The following is a 6,087-nucleotide window of genomic DNA, read 5'->3' as shown; positions in this document are numbered from 1 at the left end:
CTATCCCGTGGTTTCTCGCGCTCCAAGTCCGAAACTCCGGCCGCTAGGGGAGGGGCTTCCTCGCCTGCGAGTGTCTGGTGGTTAGGGGTCTCCCAGCGCAAGTAGCTGGTGAGCGGGGACGCGTGGTTTTCAGGAGCAGCCTATGATAATATGACAGTATATTTCCCGTTCCACTTGGAGTGTGCTTCCAGCTTTCTCTACAGCCCTTCAAAACCTATTCTTCAAAACTGGACTGAAATTTCACCATTTCCTTGTAAATTTCACCATTTCCTTGTAGGCTTGTCTTAACCAGCACAGCTTTGAGAACTGATTTAGTTGGACCAGTCATTTAACACTTAGTATACTTTTCGTATTTATGTAACAACTTTTCGAGAGCACATGCCTTATAACCCAATTATAATAAACTCTTGAGGTCTGAGATAATCTCTTATGGTTCACTCTATTCTTAAGAAAAACCAAAAGAATATCTTCCTCAAAGTAGGCAATAATTATTAGGTTGTGTTATTTGTTAGACTCAGGACTAAATCCCCGGCCAGCCATAAATTAAAACTTGGAGAAAGTTCACACTGGCACAGATTTCATAGCAGATAGTTTATAAAATATATTTTAATTGCATATTCTATGTATATATGTGACTTTTTTTTTTAAGACAATCTTGCTCTGTCACCCAGGTGAGTGCAGTGGCGCAATCATAGCTCACTGTAACCTTGAACTCCTGGGCTCAGGGGATACTCCCACCCTAGTCTCCCAAAGTGCTAGGATTACAGGCTCAAGCCCTCCCTCCGGGCTGTTTCTGCTTTTCAGAGTACTGAGCCCTTTGCCCTATTGAGAATTATTTCTTTTGCATTCCTCTGTGGTATTGCACAAGGTGCAAAAGAGTATGTATCTGGCATATCCCCAGCAGCATGTGCCAGAAACGTAGTTGATGCATAGTGGTAGTGATTAAGAACATAGGCTGTGGTGTCAATATTAGATTCAAACCTCACTTCCACCATTTACTATGTATATGCTCTTAACCTCTCCAAGCTTGAGTTTTCTTTTAAAAATGAAAAAACACACTGCCTCCTGCAAAGGACTGTTACAAGGATTAAGTGGAATAATGTTCACAAAGTGTTGAATATAACATCTGGCATATTGAATGGGGCCAATAAGTGGCACTTGACATTTTTCTTACGAAAATCACATGAGAATTTTTGTTAGCAAGAGATCTGTTTTTGTTAGGAATATGTCTCAAGTTCACTTGTGCTAAGTGACTCTCAGAAGCATAGCTGTCTCTTGACCCCAAAACTTCAGAAAAGGGGGTAAAAGTACTTTGAGACAAGAAAAGAAAGTTGTTTACTATTTGAGAAGAGAGGCCAAGGTTGGAACAGAAAACCAATGAGATGTTGGGGGAATGATGTGCAGTCTTGATATGTCCCATCCCCAGAACTTGTCAAATCTTCAGCAAAATTAATATGGAATTTTGATGAGGCAACTTTATAGAGAATATCAAAGAATTGCTGATTTTCATGCCTGGATTAATATGATGCTATATAGAGACAAATGAGACTACAAGGCCTGGAGAACCCAAATGGAATCAGGTGTCACTGATTTTTCACCCAGCTCCTTTGTGCTACAGTTCAGGACTAAATCTATACTAAATCTCCACCTCAGAAACCAGCAGGAGAGTATTTACATCATGAATCTAAACTGTTGGATACCTGGTCTGGAGAAGTAGAGATTAACCTTGCACAGGCTACTAGAATTAGTGTGGAACTACTGTGACATCAATGAAACTGCCTTTGAGGACTCACAGCCAGACCTGCTGAAAGTTTTTGAGCTTACAGGAGTGGTTAAGAAGCAGCAGGACAATAAGGACTTTGGAATTTGGTGGTCAAACTAGCATCTAGAGACTTGCTCTTTTTTTTTTTTTTTTTTGTACTGTGAGGAGCAAGGAGGTTCATAGTCTGACTTCTGGGAACTGATCCAAAGTTCCATCCATGTTCCATCTTCTAGGGCAGACCTCTTAGAACCTGTCTCCTTCTGTGAGACAGCTATTGTGCAAACGTTAAAGCCTCTGGTATAGGCCACCTGTTACTAAAAAATCAGAGGACATTCCTGGGAAGTAAGGATCAGAAATTGGAAAGAGGAATTTTGAGTTTTGGTTTTAATATGCCACTTAAGTATTGAGGCTAGTAGGACACACTCAGAGAAATGAATAGAAAGTTAACAGGTCCCAGCAGTAGAGGTCATATGTAATATCAAAACTGCCCATGCGTCTATCTCAGGCTGAACATCTAACACTTGAAAAGGGTCTAGATATCACAATGAACCATAGGGATTTGTACACCAATAAGAGGGAGAAAATTTCTCTTCATATGTATTAAGACTATGATTTTTGCAATTAATAAAAAGAGGCTTCTGAATAGTTTGGAGAATAAAATTTTATTGGAATAAGTTATATAAGAATTGCACAAACTTTACTGTAGCGGAGCATTACTGAGGTTTGAATTTCTTGATGTCCCAGAGGGGTCTCCCCTCTTGTCAATCATAATGAAGATAATTTAGGAAAAGAGAGAAATAATACTGCCTACTCTAAGGAAACAAGCCTGTATGAGTTGGAATTCTGAGGCACCAATTCAGACTTAAGCAGCTGGAGTTGATTTAAGTATGACTCAGCTGCTTGAGGTCAAATTTCCAACAAGATCCCCAGAAGCAGAGAAATGTAGATCCCATCCTCTCGTCTAAAGACTCCCCAAAACAAACTTGAAGCCCTAGTTACAAACTATGCCCTCTAATTTGCTACCTGGAAAGCAGGTTCTATGCATAGAAAAAAATGTGAAGCGAAACAGGCTGGAGACTCAATAAGTCTTTGAATGGGATGCCATTTATTACTTCCCTTGGCAGAACTTGTGAACCAGAGGTAACAAAGGTTACAGCACATTTGCCTCATCTGAGCCATGTCTTTTGTCCTCCCCCTCCTTCCTTAAATCAGAAGCAATCATGATTTCTAAACAAAGAAAAGCTTCTGGCAAGTCATTTAAAGTAGGTATGCCTATCATCTTCTACACACTTGTTAAATCACACAGATTCTTGTTTAACCACGATTCCCAGTAATCCTCATCTCCTGCTCCTATTTGCTTCCCATAAGTAGGAAAATTATTGTATATAGTATAGATAGTCTCAGGTCCCATAAAAGAGATTTTCTTGAGAGTCTACCATAACAAGGCCCAAAGGGGAATTGTACTTAATCCTATAGGGCACAGGCTCTCAAACTTGGCTGCACATTGTAATTACCTGAGGAGTTTTTTAAAAATACCGAGGACTGGAATCTATCCCCTGTGATTCAAATTTTATTTGGCTCGGGTGTGGCCTTGACGTAAAGATTTTTAAAGGTTTCCCAGTTGTTGATTTTATGTGCAGCCAGATTTAAGCACTACTTATGGCAGGAGTTGTTGAAGTGTGGTCCTAGGACAGGCAGTATCGATATCACCTGGAAGCCATTTAGAACTACAGAATCCTCCCCCACTCCCAAACCTGCTGAATCAGAAATTCTGGAAGTAGGTCTAGGAGTGTGTTTTAAAGAAGCCCACCAAGTGGTTCTGAAGCACATGAAAGTTTAAGAGTAACTGCCTGAGGAAAAGGAGGATGGATGGACGGGCTGTGAATCCCAGGAGGCTCAGGTACCACAGATAAATAGCATGTTTTATTGTCTTCTAACTGCCTTTGAGGAGTGAATTTATGTGATAAATTTGCAAAGTGCTTCAAATATTTTTCTCAGAGGAAGATGTAACAAGAAGAAAATCTTCTTTTACTAGCTGGATTGATAATCGTTTTGTTTGTTTTTGTTTTTGTTTTTTTTTGAGATGGAGTCTCGCTCCGTCGCCAGGCTGGAGTGCAGTGGCACAATCTTGGCTCACGACAACCTCCCCCTTCTGGGTTCAAGCGATTTTCCTGCCTCAGCCTCCCAAGTAGCTGGGACTACAGGCGGCCGCCACCATGCCCGGCTAATTTTTTGTATTTTTAGTAGAGATGGGGTTTCACCATGTTGGCCAGGATGGTCTCGATCTCTTGACCTGGTGATCCACCCACCTCAGCGTCCCAAAGTGCTAGGATTACAAGCGTGAGCCACCGCACCCAGCCAGTAACTAATCTTGAGAGAATCTCTTTAGCTGAGAAAATATCTAGAATAATCCTACTTAAGTTAGGTGATTTCCTATGGGTTAGGTATGTCAGCTAGAACTAGGGCTTCAGAGAAAGTTAAAACATGTCTAATGAGAAAGTAAGAGAAATGTGTTCCAAAAGCAAGGAGTGAAGTAGCAGAAGACAGTAAGGAAGACGGCAGGAGCTATATAGCCCTGTAAAAGTTTGGCTATTAAATTCTTGAACTACCTAGTGTGAGTGAATTCTTTGGAAACTCAGACATTTCACAATTGAGTTATATATTGATCATGGATACTGACCTGAAGGACATAATGCCAGGAAGGTCCAGCTGACATCTAGGTTATACCCTTGATTTTTGAATTGAAAGTTTCCTGAAATCAGGGTCTTCAGTCAGATTTTGGTTTATTATGGTAACATTTTAAGGAACTCAAGAGATTAAAACAGATTTACTTACCAGGAATATGAGTCATTCACTAGGCTAAGGCAATGGAGATGCAAAGACAAATTTAAAAATAAATCCCCCAGCCACAAAACAGCTCAAAATCCAGTGGCAAGAAATATCCTACTATATCTTGGCTAGATTGTATAAGGTTTATTCTATGAAGATAAACAAAATACCATGAAATGAAGCTGAAGAAACAATATTGCCGAGGTTGGGGATGAGAAGTTTCAGTGAAGACTTCATGGATTAGGAAACATTTGAACCTGGACTTTAATGGAAACAGATGTTCAAAGGTGTGCCCAGTTTAGTCGTAGTAGTAAAAATGGCTAGCACTTTGGTATGAGAGCAGGAAACAAAGCTGAAAAGGCTGATAAATTATCTTCAGGGTAAATGGTGAGCTTTTCATAAGAAAATTGCATGATCAATTTAGTAATTTAGTCAGTAATTTAGGAAGAACTCTGATGAGGCTGTGTTAGAAAGGGAGCATCTGGGGGCATGAAATCCAGTCAAGAGTTTCTAGCAACATTCAAGGAAAGAGAGAATGAGTATCTGCAAAGGCAGAGACACTGGGCACTGAAAAGAATGAACTGATTTCTGTTTCAGGTCCCTTCAAGGGGACAATCCAGTGCCAAAACTTTTTGCGTGTATCTGAGGGCAGTGTTTAGGATCTGTGGGTCTGACAGAACACTCAAGCATACATGTTCTGTTTGTTCAATATGTAAACCTGTTGAGAGGAGACAATAGGGTGGGAAAGGACAAAAGCAGAGGGATAGTGAGGAAGCTACTCCTGCAATCTAGATAAGAGATGATGATAACTTGGCCAAGGTGATAGCCGTGATGAGAAGTGGTCAAATTCTGAATATATTTGGAAGGTACTGCCAACAAGGTTTGTTAATAGGTTAGATATGAAGTGTGAGAGACAGGACTCAAGCATGACTCCAAGATTTTCACCCTGAGCAATGGAAAGATTGGAGTTGCCATTAATGAAAATGGGGAAAACTAAAAGGAACAGGCTGGGAAGGAGGAATATTTTAAGCTTGAGATGTCTACTTCATATGAATAGAAAATATTATACTTAAAACATATTTGGCTTAAGGATTGGTTTAATTAATGCATGATTGTTCATTGTGAATCCATCTCTACTTTTTTGATTTTAAATAACTAATCATGTAATGAGGATCTCATTCTCCTCAATCAGAATTGGACTTAGACATTTTCATTAAGGTGATTTCAGCTGAGTCAGATCTGTTGTTTGTATTTATATTGCAAGGATAAGAGCTGATTCTTAAATAGATGAATCAACAAGTATTAGTTTCATTTTAGTGACTTGGAGTACTTGTACCTAGTACATACTAAAAAATTAATCAAAGTTGTGGGCACCAGCTTTTGTAAATGACTTTTTCATATCAAAATCTAGAAGTATGTAAGTTATAAGTGTTACAATAATAAAGGCTGTGCTCTTAACCTTGGATTCTTTATATGAAAGAGGTGTGTTTACATCA

The sequence above is a fragment of the Nomascus leucogenys genome, chromosome 3 (genome assembly GCF_006542625.1).
Source record: "Nomascus leucogenys isolate Asia chromosome 3, Asia_NLE_v1, whole genome shotgun sequence".
NCBI classification, from domain to species: Eukaryota; Metazoa; Chordata; class Mammalia; order Primates; family Hylobatidae; genus Nomascus; species Nomascus leucogenys.
Note: the sequence above shows the minus strand (reverse complement) of the source record.